This window comes from Lissotriton helveticus, chromosome 1_2 (assembly GCF_964261635.1).
Source record: "Lissotriton helveticus chromosome 1_2, aLisHel1.1, whole genome shotgun sequence".
Taxonomy (NCBI): Eukaryota; Metazoa; Chordata; class Amphibia; order Caudata; family Salamandridae; genus Lissotriton; species Lissotriton helveticus.
The window spans coordinates 129,054,518-129,074,257 of NC_136058.1; the positions used below are offsets into that span (position 1 = coordinate 129,054,518).

Genomic DNA, 19,740 nt, shown 5'->3' on the forward strand with positions numbered 1-19,740 from the left:
TTTGTGGTGCTTGCACCACCCTTATGGCTCTTTTGTTCCCTGAATATGTGCCTTTACTTAACTGACAACCTTCAAGAATGTATCGAATTCCACCCTGTTCCTGTAGCAAGCATTTTTTAATTCTATTATTTTGCTCCTAGAGACGATTTTGTTTACAAAGTTGTTCATAGACATATTTCTTTGGCGCCTTATTATATGCTAATTACTTGGTTAGTTTGATAAAATCTATAGAAGAAATAAACGTTCCTCAAGAATATATTTTCTTCACAAACTAATGACATCTGTCACATTAAAAAATATAGCCGTAACTTGTACTTACATTTTCATGGTCGACTTGAATAATGTCTTTTCATGCTGTAGATTTTTTTAAGCATTCATATTTTTTAATCGGAAACCAAATGACTGCATCTTTTTGCGACTCATAAAAGCAAACCTAAGGTGCTTTCAAGCATGTTATATCTTTACTAGTAGTGGCAGAACAATGTGATTGTGAAAATGTGCGTAAAATGGCAGAGGCACATCTGAGACCTCGAGGTTGTTTAGACTTGTCCGTGAACATTTCTCCTTGAGCTATGTTTATAAAACAATATATGTCTGTGGTTGACAGTATATGTCAGACGCAAGGTTTCAAAGCTAACATGCGAGTTATATGACCTTTGAAAATCCTTAGCTATTCTAGAATTAAGTTAATTTCCACTAGTCTCAGTCTGTGACCTTTCAGTGGACATTTTATCCAAGCAATACATACTGTAATGGCTCCCGGCCACGTAAACCGCACTATCGCCCCCTAATCCAGCCTCTCCTTCCTTTCCTTGTTTGATTTGTTGGTCCCCAAACAGGATACATTTTGTTTTTCAACTTTATCTCTTTTTATAACAGTACGGCTCGTTTGTCCAACATGCACCTCTTTATTTTGAGACTTGTTTACGATTAATATTTCGTATTTTAATTTCTAATGTGATCTAAAACAAAAATGATTCTTCTAGTGCTCTCTCTGTTTTACATACTCATCCTGGCATGTGTCTTAAGATGCTGCTCTTTTTGGGAGTAAATCCTGTTTTATCTTTGGGGTAGCAGGTGCATTTACATATTTGTGGAAATTACAAATATTTCACCACTCGGATCCATCATTATGGTATGCCATTCAAACCTTGCTTCGGACTCTTCTGCAAAAACTTTAAAGTAATAGTTAAACGTTGTTAGAACTACATTCACTTAGTTTGTTGTCTCATTTTCTCTTAATTTTTCACCTCTGAATTTCTGAACTCTGTTGTGGATCAAGGCCTGCTGAAGAGCATTTAGCCACATAGAGGGAAAAATAGTTGTTGGTTAACGGGGGTGCGAGCCCTTGTCAAGCAAGAACCACAGTCCTTGTCAGGATGAACCACAAAAAAACCACTAAATTAAACTGTGCTTAGCCCTGGGTAGCATAGCACAAAAAAACCCATCAGGCATAACTTGGAGACAATGTGTTAAGTATTTAGCAGCACACAAACAGTAATAAAGTGAAAACACAACACAAACCAATGTAGTAAAATAGAGTACATTTTAATAAATTGACACCAAAATGATAGAAATCAAATCAGTAGAACCGGAGTCATGATTCTTTAAAAGAATAAACTGTAACATCGTGCCTAGAAGATAAAAGCGCCAACTGGAGACATCTGGTTACGCTAGACCGGGTCAAAGTCAAAAGTGGAGGCCAACCACAATGGCGCGCTAGGCGGATATGAGAAGTGGATTGGGTCCGGTCAGCGTTTACCTTGAGACTTAGAAAATGTTTGAAGGAAAAGTGTCTGAGAAGGCAAGTTCAGTGGTGCAAGGATGTAGAAGTGTCCAAGGAAGGAGCATTGTCTTCGGATAGCTGTAGAGACAAGCCAAGGTGACGATTTTTACCTTCAGACTTAGCCATTGAGATGGAAGTCAAAAATCTCAGGCAGTATGAAGAAGGAGGCCATAGCTGAAGATAGTTCCACAAGGCCAGATATTCCTTTGGCAAAGGACCACAGAAATGGATTTCCAGCTGTAGAGAAGAATGTAGTGGGAGAAGCCATGAAGTCAATCCGACTGGCGACCAACCTCTTGCTCGTAGGCAAGCAGGTTGGACCCGATCTGCTCCTGGTTCTCAGAGCAATTTTTTGCTAAATTAGTTAAAGGCCTCCGTTTTGGAAAAAGACCATCTGGCCACGTTTAGCACCACATCCAAGGGTGCAGGAGTGGATGGAGACCCCTTGGTTCAGGACTCATCAGGATGGGTCCAGGTGTGGGTTCAAGATGGTGGGAGCGTGTTATGTCCCTGAGGCTCTGAACAGGAGGCCAGCAAACTAAGAAGTTGAGTCACTTTTGGAAATCCTTGGTGCAGGTGAAAATGCAGGGCTCATCCGCAGGTCTGGCCTCTGAGGGTGCAAGGCAGGCTCTGGCCAGTAAAACAGTCCATCCATCCAGTCTGACCAAGTGCACAGGAGGTTACAGCAGAATGGCAGTCTTCTGCAGGTCCAGTATTGAAATGAAGAGTGGGTCTAAAAGTTTTATGTTTATATTCTAGTGCCCTACTTCCAGGAGGTGGGAGACGTTTCTGTAAAGGCCCTTTAAAGTTCTGGGCGTTTCCTGCCTCCCCTGACGAAGCTCCCAGCTGTCTGCACTGACAATATAGGGTTGTTAGGTCTATTGTGAGGAGACAGGGCAAAGCCTAATCAGGAGCAAGTGGGGCTGTGCACAGCTCCATCCCCCATCCTGCCAGTGGATGGCATATTAAGGCTCAGCTAATTTCACTATTGTATGACTGTCTGGATGGAATTTACAAAGTCTAACTGTCAGCTACACCCAGTCATGCGACTAAAAGTGGTTATCATTTGCTGTCCCACTCTAGGTTCCTCAGCATGGGGCTGTACATTTTTACATGCACAAGCTGGTCTAATCAAGCACGAGTACAAGCTTCTTTTTAGGGCTTCACACAGGTGAATGTTCAGACTGGGCATTTTTGTAATGCCGAATTAAATGCTTTTAAAATATATTTTCTTTTTTCACCCAGACTGAACAGGTTTTATCCTTTGCCCTGATGATAACCTCCTAAAAAGAGTCTTTAAATATGCCTAGTGTATGAGGTCAAAACGCATTGGCATTTTCCAATGGGGATCTATTGGAAGTACCACCTTCAACTTACAACCACTGGCTATGAATCTTTCCATGTAAAGAAACTATTAAATCGTTCCCTTGTTTGGACAACGTTGAGTGTGGGAACATCAAACTGGTTATATAACCCCATGTCTATATATAAGGGGTAGGATCATTCATTAGAGTGATAAACTTGAATGTAGTGGCAATAACTCACTATTGTTCAGTGGAAAAAGTATTTCTTTGAATTGCTATTGTTTTATGTCATTTTGTGTTTTTTACCTGTACAGATTAATCTTTATGTTGGTTTTGTGTGATGCTTTGATTGTACAAGATGGATATGATTGCAATTAAGAGAATGGAAAATAAGTATGAAATATATTTGAGATAAATACTCAAGCACACGCGATTGATGTGAATGTTGTGCTTTTTTCAAACTCATGGTGATTAATGGCCAAATAGGGGTTCTAAATATGCTTGTGTTTAGACATTGATCCCTCCCCACATAATAGGCCTTACTGGATCAAACCCCTTTGCGTTGGTGTATAAGACAGGCTGCAGGCACAAAGGGCACAGGGCAGAAAAATTGCACCTTTCTAAAGGTGGCTTTTTTCAAAATCGTAATAAACAATCTGACTTTCCCATTAAAGAGGGTTTATCATTAGAATTCCATAGGTAACAGACATGAAATATAAACCACCTCTCAATTAAGAATTACAGGTTATTAAATGCAATAAACAATCCCTAATGTTAACCTCTAGGAAGGAAAAGCCTCACAATTGTAAAAAACGGATTTGGGATTTTTCACTGCCAGGACATGTAAATCTAAAATTAAATGTCCTACCTTTTAAGGCTTGGCTAGGGATTTTAGATGCCAAGTCGACATGGCAGTGTGACACTACATTCAAGCCACAATTGCAGGCCAGGGACAAGTTTGGAGTGCAACTTAGGTGGATGCACAATGAGTGCAGCAGACCCACTGGTAGCATTTAATTTACAGGACCTGCCAAACAGGTGTAAACCAATCATACCATGTTTAGAGGGGAGAGCACAAGCATATTATCACTGGTTAGCAATGATAAAGTGCACAGAGTGCTAAGGTCAACAAACAGAATTCAGCAAAAAGCGGTTTTGACCGAATACCTGTCTAAACCTAAAACTAGAAAGAACAGGTGAATAACACCTGAGCAACTATTCTTTGTATCACAGAAGTATAAATGCCTGTGGTATCTGCCATTTATGGATTTGTGAAGCAGTGTGTCATCTGTCACAATTCAAAATTATTTTTGTGCATCTTAGAACTCTACACTGACCCCTTGCATCCTTGTTGATGGCAACTCCCCACATCACGATGGTAATAATTGCCATATTATACTCTGCATATCTGCATTCATATTGTACCCTGATTGAAGTTTGCAAAATCTCTAAAAAATAAAAGCAAAGAAAAAAAAGAAATGGACCCAGGCATCATTTGGGTGCCCAAAGGCTGTGCACTTTCCAGGGACACGGAACGCCTTGTTGATTTACAATATCCTTATAATGTACAGCAGGGGATAGTTTATACCATCCATCTACCAGGCTTGATACAGAGCTGTAGGTAACGCTTTATTTTTTATGATTAAGATAATCCTGTGAACGTTTGGCTAAATAAAGGATTATTATCTTTAAAATATTTGTAATCAAGGACACTATAGTTTTGAGTTAAAACGTACTATGCTACTGAAAATACCAGGCACTGAGTGTGGTGAGCAGTGACATTTTTGGTGAGGTTGTTAAGGCAGGATCTAAAAAGTAGCAAGAATCATTGAAAGAGTTGCAAAAGTATGGGCCATATGGGGTATTTAGGTAGAAATGTGTTGAGAATGGTGAATGCGTTCCGCCAGTTCGAGATCAGCTATATGCAGCGTAATAATAATTTTAGCGATGTTACGATTTTACACCATATATGTCCAGTATTTTAGGCTTTTTTGGTATCCGTGTGAATGACTGAAGCTGTTATATGGATAATTGAATGTTTGGAACTGATGACTAGAAGACATACACAATAGTGTAATGCTAAAATGTAATGCTTGACCTTGGTAAATTTTGCAATAACTACTGGCATGCACTTTTATTGGCTATTGAAACGAAGGTCAATGAACACAGTTTATAGTTCATTTGGGATATGTATATACTGCTCAAACACCAGGGTACCTTGGTCTAAGAGAAAGATTGACAGATAATGAGGTTTTATCAGTGTAATGTTTTTTTGGCCTGGCCTCGAAGCATCTTTACTGTCTCACCTACAGAGTAGTAAAACAATCCTAAATAAAAAATGCTTAAATATATACGTTTAGCCCTCTTCATCCATTAGATCATTCATTTGTCATTCACATGTTTCTCTCTCCCACCACAGCACTGTGCACAGGTTTGCCCACTTCTGAAAATGATTCTCTTGCACTGTAAATGATGGCATTTTTCCTGATCACAATACGGATATCTGCCTAAAAAGAAGTGTGCTTTAAAACAAAGGGTGATGAACCGAGACTTTACTTTGCTGATTCTGTTTTACATTCCATTTTTATATGTTTAGTATTCATTCTGTGTTTTACTGTATATACAGGTCAAAATATTTCAAAGCTAATAACACATCCTCTTTGCACCAGAAATAACCATTTTTCCTGTAAAAAAAGCGACTCTATACATATTCTCAGTGCACCTGCCTGCTAGGAAGCACTCTTTTCAATATTTAAAAGATTTATGGAAAGGTTACTTAAAAAAAAAATACAGTATTGCAGGGATATGGCCATCATATTTAGATGGCAGCATGTTTATGTGTTTTTTTCTTTGGGTTCCTGCAAAATTAAATATACGAAACAGCTATTTTAAAAGGTTTCTAATTCAAGACGTTTGGCTTTGCTGATGCATATTTAGCCTATGATTATCCTCATTATAAAGACATACAATGAATTATTTGTTTTTAAAAATGTATAAGACTGTTGTATTGCTCCAGACATTGGTATACACGGACCTCTAGTGTCAGTTTTGGTTGGCAGCTGTAGGAAATTGGAGTGTTAGTTTAGGGGAAAGTTTACTTTCTGATTTAGAAACTTTTTATGGAAGGAATGTGGTTATCAATGAGTTGTTGGTGGTGCAGGCTGCAATCAGGAACTGAAGCAGTTGTCAACAAAGTCCAGAAAGCTCCGAGCAGATGCAGTCCGAAGTGCAAGCCCTGGAATGCATTAACTTTGATTGGGTGCTGCTTGGCGTTGATCCTGATGAAGCCCTCATTGTTCGGTCTTTGTACATTTTCTGGAAGTCAGTTCTCCTTTAGAGAGACAAGCCAGCAAGCTGAATCCTACTGGTTTTTCAACATCAATGGTGACCCTGATTTCCATTGTTTCTCCTGTCAGGAAACTGCCCCAAACCTCTAAGTCCCTGATCTTGTGGTTTGTAGACAGAAGTACACTTGAACACCATTGTGTAGCCCTTAAACCAGTTCTGGTCCATTCCTCTACACCCCTCTTGGTTTGATGCCAGAGAGACAAATGAGATGCAGGCCTGGGTGTGAGCTGCATCTGCAAATGGCAAGGTAGGCATCCTTTGCAGTTCAGAAAGGGGCTGGGAACAGCCCCCAGGCCATCCTGTCAAGGCAAAAGTCCCCCTCCCTGCTCACAGAACCCTTTACCCATTGTCTGAGAGTAATATTCCTATCACCGCAAGGGAGCCATCAGATGTCAGGTGACAGCTGGATACTGAAAAGAAAGCCTTTTGGGGTTAGGAAGGAAAACTATAACTTTTTAAAAGTGCAATTTCCAAAATAGTAATATACAATTCCACGTGACCATTATGTTGGATTTTACATTAAAATAAGCCCGTAAACCATTTTCCTAACTACTTTCAAACTGTATTTATCCCTGATTAAATACAATGGTGTAAACCAGTGCTACCCTATGGGAGGGCTAGCCTTGCTAAAGTGTAAAAGGACTTTAAAGGTCTTTTCCTACCAAGACAAGTTAAAAACCAAGTATATATGACCTTCCTTTTAAATACCATGCACCCGGCTGTATGTATGGACATTTAGGACTTGCCTTAGTGATGACTTATAATTATTTCAAAGGATAGTTTAGGCCTGACAAAAGGTTTATTTTACCAGGTGGAAATGGCAGATTGGGATTGCACACCCAAGTTGCAATGGCAAGCCTGCAGACATGTTTGACAGTGGTACTTTAGTAGTTGGCACAATGAGTGCCCACTAGTAGCAATTACTTTACAGGCCTTGGGCACATGCTGTACCATATACTAGGGTGATATGAGTAAATTAAATGTGTGAATTAGGGATATGCTAATATGCTTAGGGAGGAGAGGAACACTTGTTGTGCCACTCACTTAGGTAGCCCATTTAATATGTCTCAGGCCTGCCATTGCAGTGTGTTTAGTTAAAACTGCCATTTTGACCTAGCAAAATAATCCTTTTGCCAGGCCTAAACCTCCCTTTACAAAACATATATGTCACCCTTAGGGTAGGACCTAAGCAGCCGATAGCGCAATGTGGGGTGTATTTAAAAAGTGTACATGCACTTATGTTTTACTTGTCCTGGTAGTGAAAAATTCCTAAAATCATTTTTCACTACTGTGTGGCCTGGCTCTATCAAAGGATAACATTGGGTTAATTTAATACATGTGATAACTTTCGATAGGGAGCAGTTCGGAATGTCAAGTTTGGTGTTAAGAAAATGTTACTTTAAAACCCTATTTAATGGTAAAGTCAAATTTTAAGTAACAAATCTAAACATGCCACTTTTAGAAAGTCCCAACAATTTGGAGACTGCAGCCTGTAATCTGGGTCATATGACTAGGTATAGCTGGCAGTTGGTCTTCGTGTATTGCTCCAAGGCAGTGAAGACAAAGGAGAATATGTGTTGGCAGAATGGGTCATATCTAACCTTATAAGAGGGAGGGGCTTTCACCTACCATATTTGCACATCACAAAGGATCAGCCTGAGAACACTCACAAAGGGTTTGCCACTAGTCTTTGGTGACCCCAGGCAAGATAGGGCCAAGGCAGGGCGGCAGGAAATTCCAAGCACCTGTACTACTTCAAAGTGGGCAACAGGTATAAATCATGGACTCTCAGACCTACCTCTACGGTACACTTCTGGACCTGCGAAAGGCTCAGAAGGACTGTTCTGCAGGACCACCAAATTGACTCCAAGAGCTAGTTGACCTGGCCTCCTGATCACAGCCTCAGGTTCAGAAAAGGCTCCAACCACAATGAACCCAGCACCTGAACGTTATCTGCTGTGAGTCCTGCCCCCTACCCAAGTGGTGACATCCCAGTCCTAGACTCTTGGAAGTGTGTCTGAAGTTGCTTTGCCAAACCAGTTGTGGGCCTGTGGGCAGAACTGACACAGCAAAATACATTTCATTGCAGCTCCACTTCAGCACGGCCATAGAGCAACACATCCCAGACACTGAACCTCGAATCTCAGCCCTGCAGCTTCTTCAAAAGTACCGGTGTGCGATGCATTTGTGACTTAGGACTTTGCATCGCAAGCCCCTCATTGATGGCATCTCAACAACGATGCAAGACTATGAATCCCAGTCTCCAGGCTACTCGCAACCGCTGTTGTGAGACGCTTCCTCAAAGCAGGATCTTGCAAGCCTCCGCAAACCAGGTTTTAAGGTACTTTGTTCTAACCCCTGGCGTACTGGGCATAGCGGGGCTACATGGAGGTCCACGGAGTTTCGAACAAACTCTGTGGAACTCCCCTACGCTACGCTATGCCACCAGCCTCCACCTCCCTTATATTAACAATTAATTTGACATTACTTAAAATTAGATTAAAACCACTTACCTGGTATGCCGCGTCCCCGGGCTGCCCTCCTCCTCTTCCTTGCCATCTGTGTAATTCTTTGAGAAAACTGTGCGCTTGCGCAGTTTTCTCAAAGAATTACCCAGACGGCAAGGAAGAGGAGGAGTGCAGCCCGGGGGTGCCAAATGTAAGGTAAGTGGTTTTAATTTACTAGAAGTAATGTAGATTTACTTGTTACTATAGGGTGGGTGAAGGCGGGGCTGGCCAACTCCGCTCCGATGTGGAGTGTGCAGAGATTTGCCTTCTCCGCGTTCTCCTCGGAACCGGGAGGAGGCAAATCTCTGCACACTCCACGGGCGTAGCGGTGGTCTCAGCATGGGTTTACTTGGTTCAGCTGACCTAACTTGGCCCCTTCACGCGGTCCATATTCCATTTCAGTCTGCCTCAACTTTTGACTTTGTCTCGGTTTGGTGTGACCAGATAACCACAGTTGCCGCACAATTTTTACTTAAAACCTTGAAGATGCATATTTCTAGTTCTACTGATTGAATGTTTGGCATTTTGGTCTCCAATAATTTATTAAAATGAACTCTATTTTTTCTAAATTGATGTGGGATTATCCGTGTGTTGTGTTTTAACTTTATTACTGTTTGAAGTGCTGCATAAATACTTTTCACATTGCCTTGTAGTTAAGACTGACTCTTTTTGAGCCAAGCTACCACAGGGTTAAACACAGATACATTTGGGGTTTGCTTGTGACTTCACCCTGACAGGGATTGTGGTCTCTGCTTGAGAGGGGGGGGGGATGATATTCCCCTCAACCAGTAATCTAATTTCCAACAATAGTAATTTTCAACCGTAAAGCTCAATATAGCTTTCAGTGTGAACTGCAAATGGGTGGACGGTTAGGAAGCTTTGTGAACTTTCATGAGCTAAGATATTACACTGTATCATTTTGTGAGTTGTCTGTAAGATTTAATTTCTATTCTGCCTGCAATCAAAAGCCAGTGCCCTTTGCATAGAATAAGTCAGCGAGGACTTGTCATTTTGCATCAGCTGTTGTCAGACTCAAAATGTGCACCACTTTGATGACTACAGATATGCTTAAAGAACCTCCTGTAAAAGAACTTCATAGGATTCACTTCTAAAAGGACCATTGCAAGAGCTATTTCCAAGTCAGCATGGAGTTACGTATTATCTCAGGGTTTGCACAGAGATGTATAAAATGTGGGTCAAGCTCGTGGGATGTCAGAGGTTAAGAGATTTTTAATGTAATTCATCATAAGAAATAAAACATTTGTCTGTGTGAAATGAGTGCTCCCAAGAGACCACTTACTTCTTTCATTAAAGCAGTTGCTTCAGTTGAATTGTGTCATTGTTAAAAGTAGTAGTGAAGTTGCGTAGGAGCACTAGTAGCATTTTCCTTCTTGGTCTGCAGTATGAATGTCTTTTTCAAGTGTCTAGTAAGGCTGTTGCAGTTAGTTTTTTGGATTGAACACAAATTGTACATAACCTAAAATGGTGTAAATGGGAATCTGTGTTAAGGCCAGCTTCTAAAGGATTTTTCAAAGATGTGGATTCTTGGAAAAAGCTGTTAAAAATATTAAAGGGACGATTGCATATCAAGCTACGACTATATTAGATAGAGTCATAGAACTAGAATGTTTTTCTCTCCAAATCCCTGGTGTGTTCACATTAGTGTGCCTTAAAACATCATATTAATATCAGAGCATTACTCAGAGGAGAAAGTAACAGAGTAGAGTGTGAGGCAGTGTTTTCAATGCATTTTAGAACCACAACCCAATTTTAAAAACGACAAACCTTTTGTGACCCACTTACTTTAATACACCTGAGGAGGAGTGACTTTTGACTGTAACTAAAACATCGCCTGGTAGCTCATTCTCATTTACAGGCAGCACACTTTCGATTGAAATGGACACTACATTTGCACAGACTCAGTTTCACTGATAAAACTAAACATATACAAATGATAATGTGTGGAAATCAATTTCTGAGAACATTTATCATTTGTGCATCACCAAGTAAAGTGTCTTCATTTGTTTTGATTCTTGAAACCTCTGTTCCCAGCACATTTCAGAATTACAAAAAAAGTGCTTATTTTTTGCTCTCCTAACTGCTGATCACATACAGCTCATTTACCGGTATTTATATATTTTGTGGTGTGCTGAAAAACAATGATAACCTTTCCTTTCACACTCCCTCTAGTCCAGCAAGATTGTCACATAATTCACTTGAAACCTCCTCTCAACATGCAGGGAGGAAAAGAAAAGTAAATACCAATTCTGGTGTTAAAAGAATTTTTAGAAGACATATGACTTTTGGCCTCTGTCTTGAAAGCACCACCAAATGTGACAAAATAAGCACAACATTTACAGCCATTTTCTGTATTGCTCAGACTTTCCGACTCACCAAAATGGGCTCACGACCCACTACAGTTTGGAAAATAGTGGTGTGGGGCATATATGTATTTACATAATATAGATTAATATTATTAACCTGAAGGCTCTAAATATTAGTTATACTTCTACTTCCATAGGTTTGGTTATGTGTGGGTTATATAACAAGACACCATACAGTTTTATTAATCCACAATTATACTATAAGGTATTAGTCATTAGTTGGGGAGGGCATCGCTGTTTTAGGGATCTTGTTGATTTCATGCTGGCATGCAGGTCTTGTTCATTGATGAGGGATAGTGCTCCCGTGTGAATATGGAGAGATGCGTGGCAATATAGCATAGTTGATACATTGTGAGTGATATTAGGAACACTTTAAAAGAATCGAGACATTTATGAGCCTTAACTGTGACCCTAATAAATTAATTTTCATAGTTAATTTAAGTGAAAATAAAATATACTACTTTATGGTCCTTGTCTAAATTGGAGTTGTAGTGGAAATACCTTCGAAAATGAGTATTTAATTCTGTGTAAATGATTGTGGAAAAGCAGCACAAGGATGGGTGGCAGACAGCATTAACCCAGGTATCACTGACTTCAGATAAATCACCAGCATGACCTGAGCTCTCACAATACTGGTATAATTTAATCTCACATTGTCAGGGGCATTTATGAGATAAAGACCTACCAACATTAGTATGCTCAAGGTAATTATTTGCTTCTAAAGTATTATGGGGCATATTATCAAGCACGGCGTTAACATTATTGCCAAAGCGGCTATAATGGGCTTGATACTACGCAGTAGAGAATGCCAATAGAAGCCCATGTTCACACCACAACATGGGCTTCTATGGGAATTCACAAGGGCGTATTATCAAGCCCATTATCGCCGCAGTTTTCTGCCGCTAAAGCGGCGATAATGTTTACGCTGTTTCTTGATAATATGCCCCCAAATGTTATGTTAGAAATTGGGTCTCAGTTGGCAGAGGGTTGCACCGTGTCCAAGCAGGGCCACAATCCTAGTCAGGGTAATCTAGATACACTTTCAATTGAACTGTGCTCACCCTCTGGTAGATTTGCACAGACCAGACAGGCTTAAATTAGGAGGTAATGTGTAAGGTATTTGTGTAACACACACTCACAGTAACACAAATAAATTACCACAAATAGACTCCACACAGGTTTAGAGAAATAGAGAATATTAATCCTAGTAAAGCAAGACCAAAATAACAAAACCCCAATTGGTAGAAGTCGTGATAAGAATTTTTAAACATTAAATGCAAAAACAATGTTTAGAAGTCACTAGTGGTCATAAGGTTGCTTGAGATCGGGAGGGACCAGTACAAATTCAAAGTTAAGGTCAACAGCAATGGAGAGCAGGCCAGCTACAGGACTCAGTCAGGTCCTGCTGAAGAAATACTTTGGCTGGAGCAAATATTGACAGTGAGAGTCTTCGAGTTCGACTTCGAGTCACGCAAAGGTGGTCCCACATCGTTGAGCTTTGTTGAAGTGGATGCAATGAGTCTTCGTTTGAGCTGCACAGAGTATTGTCATCAAGTCTTGCTTATTACATTGAGCAGTCTCTATTCCAGTGTCAAAGTGTGATGCAGTGGAATGTCTCAAGGAGTTGGAGCAATGTGCCAATTTCTGCAGAAATTAGCTGCAGAACCCACTTCTAAGGCCCAGGACTGGAGGGGGCACCTCAGGCAAGGGTGGGACTCATAGAAGGCAGAGTCCAGCAGCACCAGAAGGATTGCAGGAAGTATGTTATGTTCCTGAGACTTCAGAAAAGAGGAGGCAAGCCAGCAAGCCCTTGAAGTCACTCTGGGTTCAGGTGAGCAGGGTCCAGTCCTTGTCCTCGGCAGTGCAGAGATCAGCAATGCAGCTCAGAGCCCCAGTACTTATACCAAAGAGTGCCTTCGATGTAGCAGGTGACTTCAAAGGAGCTCTCTGAAGTGCACAAATGTCCCTTTATATGGTATACCACTTTACAAGGGACTTATAAATAAGTAAACTAAAAATGCCAATCAGGTATATACCAATGGAACCATGGTCAGCAGTGGTAAAGTGCTCAGAAAGATACAGAAAAAAGTGGAGGTAAGCAAGCAAAAAAGTTGGGGGAAGTTTACCCTAAGAATGACAAGTCTATTGTCTTGTATATTGTCTATTGTCTTGTATATTTACAAGAGAAAATACAAGTTGCACTTAGGTAATTAGAATGATTTATCTGTTTTCAGTAATGTGCATCTAATTCAATTAACTCTATTAAAATTAATGAGATGATAGCTACCCCACAGCAATCAATCGTTCCCACCTTCTCATTGTCTCTTTTCCCCATCCTTTCACTTCTTCGGTGTCCTCAAATAAATTCTGCTTCCTCATTAAATATTTCTCCTCTCTATCATCTAGTTAATTTCTAGCCTCACTTTTTGACTCCATATTCCCTTTCCCCATTCTCCTGCCCCACCCTCCCCACTTTTCCTCTCCAGTGAATTCTCCGTAAAGTAACAACTGCAATACCTCTCTCTATATAACTGAAGAATAGTCAATGCTATTGGCACTTTCCCAGCAGGATTTCCTCTTATCTAAGAGTTCTAAAGTGTTCAATAGTGCAGCAAATCTGTAATACGTTGCTGAATGCAGGTGCTTATGATAAATGTTCTTTCAAGCGATGGCATTCATCTCATTTTAAAAGTCAGTGAAATGTATGCATTGACTCCTTAAAAGATTTCCTCCCATGCTTGGTATTTTAAGCTGTCATTGCTATCTTTATATTCACTCTGCCTGCTTCATCTAATGTGCATTATAATTGGTTGCACTTTTGCACACATGTAAAAATGTATTACATGTTAGCGGATGAAAATCAGAATATATTTTATGGTGCTTTTGCTTGCTCTATGCATCCACCACATGTTAATCTATGCACCAATGTAGCAACCATCCAAATCGCATGTGAAAAATGCTGGGGCTGTTGAGAGATCACATTAAATGATCAGTGAAAATGCTTAGTCTCTTGGAATTCCTCTGGTTAACTCTCCATCCCCCCATTTTTGGTTGATCTGTGCCTTATCTTATTTTTTTGTGTTCAAACAAAGATTATCAGCAATGCTTTGTGCATTTTCTTCAACAGTCAATCAATCACCTGTGAGGGTATCCAGGTGCTGGGGGGTTCTGTTGCTGGGTGGAGTCAGATGAACAGCTTGGTTTTCTGAACATTCCTCCATTCTTACAGGGAGGGGGAGATCCAGAGGTGGAAGGGAGGGTGTTCCAGGTCTTGCCAGACAGGTAAGAGAAAGAGCGACTGCCACTCTTGCTTCAGTGGATGCGGGGGTTCTGGATGAGGGAGAGGGAAGTGGAGTACAGTTGTCTTGAGGGCTGGGTGAAGTTCACATGGTGGTTGATGTAGGCTGTTCTGTGATTGTGCAGGGCCTTGTAGGCATGGTTTAGCATTTTGCACTAGCACCTGTTGCGGACAGGAAGCCAGTGGAGTATCCTGAGGTGTGGGTCTGACTAGGTACAAGTCTGCCGGCTGAGTTCTGAATGGTCTGTAGACTCTTTAGCAGTTGTGAGGTGACTCTGGGAAGCTGATGACGAGGGCCTGGTTGATGGTGCATCTGGTGCTGGCTGGGACCACTTGAAGACTTCCTGGATCATGCAGAGAGTGAGGAATCAGGCTGAGGGTACTGCGTTGGTCTTGTTTTTCATGGTGTGTTTGTTGTCCAGTATGATGCCGAGGTTCCCAGTGTGTTTTGTGGGTGTGGGTGAGAGTCCCTGTTCTGTTGGCCACTTGGAGTCGCCCCATGGGGATGTGTTGCCCCCAAAGATGAGTATCTCCATTTTCTCTGTGTTAATTTTAAGGCAGTTGGTTTCCATCCAGTGGGTGATGCTGGTCATGCACAGGTGGAAGTTGGCCTGGGTAGTGGAGGGGTCTGCGGACAGAGAGAGGATGAGCTGGGTGTCATCTGCATATTATATGATGTTCAGTTCACAAGTCTTGACACAGTGTGTGTATGTGCATGGGTGATTTCCATGTATTTGTGTGTGGTAAAGAGAAAGGAGGAGTAAAAAAGTTCCAGTTTGTTGATGATGGGTACCTAGGAGTGATTTTAGGCCAACCACCACAGAGCCCAATCAAATTGTTTACCTTAGAACATAGTTTACTTTTTGGAGGCCTTCAAATCAGCCAAGGTCCAGTCTCTTGAAGCTTGATGTGTTATTGATGTGTTATTGTCAGACTCCAGCTGAAACAATTGCTTATGATGACACGATAGCTCAGAGTAGGACAAAGCTCGATTTCTAGTCATCAACATTGCTCCACTTTTGTGGTAGTTTTGCCACCTCACCTCTGTCCATGGTTTTACATTTGCACTTTGTTACTTTTGTTCTCAAAAGCCTATAATGGGGTAAGGAAGAGAGCCACAGCCACACAGGGTTCCATGAGACCAGATACATTTACTGCAAGGTTACACTGAACCAGATTTCAGCTCTACAAATATCTGTGTGCAGGATGTACCTGGCTCTCTTTTCTCTGCCGAGGGTGCATCCACGCTAGGCAAACAACAGGCCCTTGTCCTGGTCCTCTAGAGATTATAAGATTACTAGTTCCACTTTTCTCCAAATGTTGCTAAAGCTCCTCTTAGTCACTTCTGAAACACCCAAGTCCTCAGGAAAGGTGCCTAGGCATCAGGTGTGACTCCAGCAAGGGTGCCTATCTTCAGTGCAAGGTCCAATCCTCAGTGGTCAGCTCAGCTTTACCAGAGTTAGGAGTTCTGTTTTTTGTGTCTGTGGGGCATGTGAAGAGGTTATCAATCACATAACTCTTGAGTTCGTTCAGTCCTTAGGTGCAAGCAGGAGTTAGGAATCCTCATGTTGCCCTTTCAGCTTTCTTGCAGGCACCTTTTCATTCCAGATGATGCCTTCTCTGATACAGAAATTTTCTGAGGATGTAGTAGTCAGGTGACAGTTTTATACTGTGCACTAGCCAGTGACTTCAGAAATCTTCATACCAAATTCTGGCTACTATAACCCCTCTCCCTATCTTTTATTACAATACTTCCCTATGGCTTACTGCAAACAGTCTCAGAAGCCCGAATTCCTAGATGGTTAGTTAACCTCCTTCTCGATCTGGAGATGCCATGGCTTTTTATTATCTATTCACTTATTTGAGTGAGTTGCACTCCCTTCTGTCAGTGTCAAGAGCGTGTTGTCCTTTCTGCTGAGGATCGATGCAAACATTCTAGATAGCCTTGGCTATTGACTGGGAGCAGTTCCTCTTTGACCCATTTGGTATCACCAGGTCAAAAGAGGAAGTGCTATAACTTTGCTTTGTTTTCTTAACTGTTCCCCTTCCTGAATAATCATAACAGTTAGGCGGTCAGTTATAAACAACACCCTTGCCTTCCTGGGTCCAGATTCTAGGCCGTTTTCCATTGGGGGAAAATATCGTTATTTTCCAGCCAGGTTTGTTTATTGGTCATCTCAAATGGGTTAAGAGGCAAATTAGTCTAGTTGTGTTCCAGACAGCACAAAGTACTCATTTTAAAAGTAAAATCTCTGATAAATCTATCAAAAATGTAGTTTTCTCCATTAATCTATATTTTTAAAACAACATGGAAGAAGATAATTTTAAATCTTCGTTCTAGCATTTTTCCATGCCGAAAAATGAAATAAGAATTTTTATTACTGCTAGTATGCAAATCTAACCTTACCTACACTATGTAAACAGATTTTGGGTAATTATTCATTCAGAGGGCTTTAAAAAGTCCCATGTTAGGACCGATTTTATGTAACCATCTGAAAAATGGCTTCATTTGCACAGCATTTTTATATGCCAAGTGTTACTGTAGTACTTTTTAACTTGTACACTTTTCAACTGCAGTCCAGCAAGGGTACAGTGGTGATCACAACTGCCATACATTTTAGTCATATATGTGGGTTATTTGAATACAAACTGCAGCACTATATTACATTTAACTTCCATGCCACAGGTGCATTTTATGTGGCATCTACCGAGGTATTCCAGGAAAGCTAAATCAGAAAATTGAAAACCATGTTAGCAGTATCCTTTTAGGGGTAGAGCACATACACTACACTGAATGGCATCATCACAGGGGCAAAGTCATACAACCAGAAAAACTAGGGTCTAAAAAATAGTCCAAAATCCTTGGTGGTCATGCAGAAAAAGTGGACTTCCTATAGTTATCTAATTTCCAGGGGTTTAAGTAGCAAGTGTTCTTTGATGTTGTTTTGAGTGACATGGAGGTTATGTCAGTCTTAATTCAGTTACAGAATAAAGAAATCGCTATTACAACCTACCATGTATGGCAAGTGAAATAGTACACCAATTTGGATTTTCTTTTGAATGTGGGGTATTCAGGTGAAGCTGTTGTTTGCTACATAAAGGTTTCTGCCTTGCACAGTAATCAGTTTACTTGTTATGCATGTAGTATGTTCAATCTTCAACCCTTAAACATCATAAATTCACTTTGAATATGCAGCAAGCTTTCATTAGTATCGTCTTAGATATCTATGGTAATGTGCTCATATTTTTTGTCTGGGAGAGTTGCCTTGCAGTCACGTGGTATACAGCCATTTATCAAATGGCTGAGTGACTTGTGGGGGGAGAGCTCCAGTAGTCAAGGCAGGAGAGGATGGGCACCTTCACAGCATGTTTGAGGTCCTCCTTCAAGATATCTGGGTTAGTCTTCCTGAATGGTAATAGTATGCAGTTTTCATCGTGGATTTTATGTGCATCCAACTACTGCCCACTGTAGTGCCCGACAATATCACATTGATGATGAAAAGGGTGAACAACCTAATGATGTAGAGTAGCTAGGTATATACCAAGTATGTCATTTTTGCATTGAGAAATGATGAGTAGAAATGTTGTTATCTGATAGTTATTTCTTTACGTTTCCTATGTATTACCCACATGTGTATCTATTCTACACAGTATTTGAAGGATGAATGGAATTTATGTGTAAGTGTACTTGATTAGCTTCTGCATTTGGATGAAAGGTGATGCTCAGCAAACCCACAAATGTCCACAGTGGTGGTGAGATAGTGTCCTCACTTTTAATAACCAGGGAATAGTCTGATCAGAAAAAATGAAATAATACCATAATTCTATCTCCTAGAAACATGTTAGATATCATTATATCACACAAGATGTGTTGTACAGTGGTAAAAGCTGCAGGTAAAAATCATAGGTTAAGAATGCAAGTATCATACTAACACATACTTTAGAGCATCGACACTAATTTTCCCATCACTGGTTCAGTGCTACAGCCATCCCTGGTTTATGTGTGTCAAGAGGATACTTGACCACAACATATCCCCAAGGGGATTACTTCGAAGATGAGGCCAGAGGTGAGACAGTAGTGTTTATTTTGGTTTGAATCTGCTTTAGAAGGTGTGGCGATAGACCTAATAAACTATTTCTAGCTGAGGAGGAAATAGGTGTCAGGAGTACTTGTGATATTTTGTGGTGGTGACATTTTTTCATGGATTGCTAGATATACTGGTATGAAGAGGCCCACCTATTTCTAGGTCTTTTGTTTGAGCAATGGTTCCAGATAACAGTTCTTGTCTCCTCTGCAAACAGGGGATCATATTTGAAAAGATGTATGCAGAGTATATACAATGGTATGTAGAGATGACAGATATGTTTTGCTTAGATAATTTGTTTTAGGAGCTCCAATAGTTATTTTGGCACTTATTTGCATTATTTAACTGGCTTTCAAGAAATTTAGATTTGGGCTTGAGAATGTTTGCCTTTATTTCTGTTTATCCTGAACAAGGTGCTTAATGCTGGCGTGGAAATGTCATTGCTTTTAATTGAGTAAATTGTTTTCTTCTCTGAATTTATTTCAACTAAATACCATTCAAAAAATCTTCTACCTATGCTTCTTATTTTCTTTTTTGTACAGCTTATTTATGATTTTTGACAGGAAGGTATGGCCAATGTTTAGCAAGGTAGATGGTTTATTTACCTTAGGGCTCCTTATTAAAAGGAAGCTTGCTCGATAATTTAGGATGTCACAACCGATACTTTTAATGTTTCTGAATCGGGTGTAGGATGATTTTCCAACTGATTTTTTGATCTGGAAGGACACGATTATACAAGGAAGGGAATCTGAAAATGGTGAGACCATTTGAGCTGTCCACAAAACAAAATATGAAAGGCAGATTTGTATAGTCTTCACTGAACATTGACTTTATTGATGATGACAGCACCTCTATCTGTGCGGTGTTTCCCATCATGTTATGGACAGGAGAAGGTCCATGAGGGGAAGGTGGAGTGAGAGATCCACAACGATATACCAGCATTTCGGCCTGGCAGAACTGGTAATGTTCTTTCAACATTTACTACTTTGAAGTCATTTTGAATCATGGAACATATCATCATATTAGAG

The 19,740-nt window shown here is 40.5% G+C and overlaps 1 long non-coding RNA gene across 1 annotated transcript in view; it reads left to right on the forward strand.

Moving 5' to 3' along the window:
• Positions 1-19,740, forward strand: part of LOC144807788 (uncharacterized) — a 773,993-nt gene that overhangs the window by 271,770 nt on the left and 482,483 nt on the right. The gene's annotated exons all lie outside the window — the stretch shown is intronic.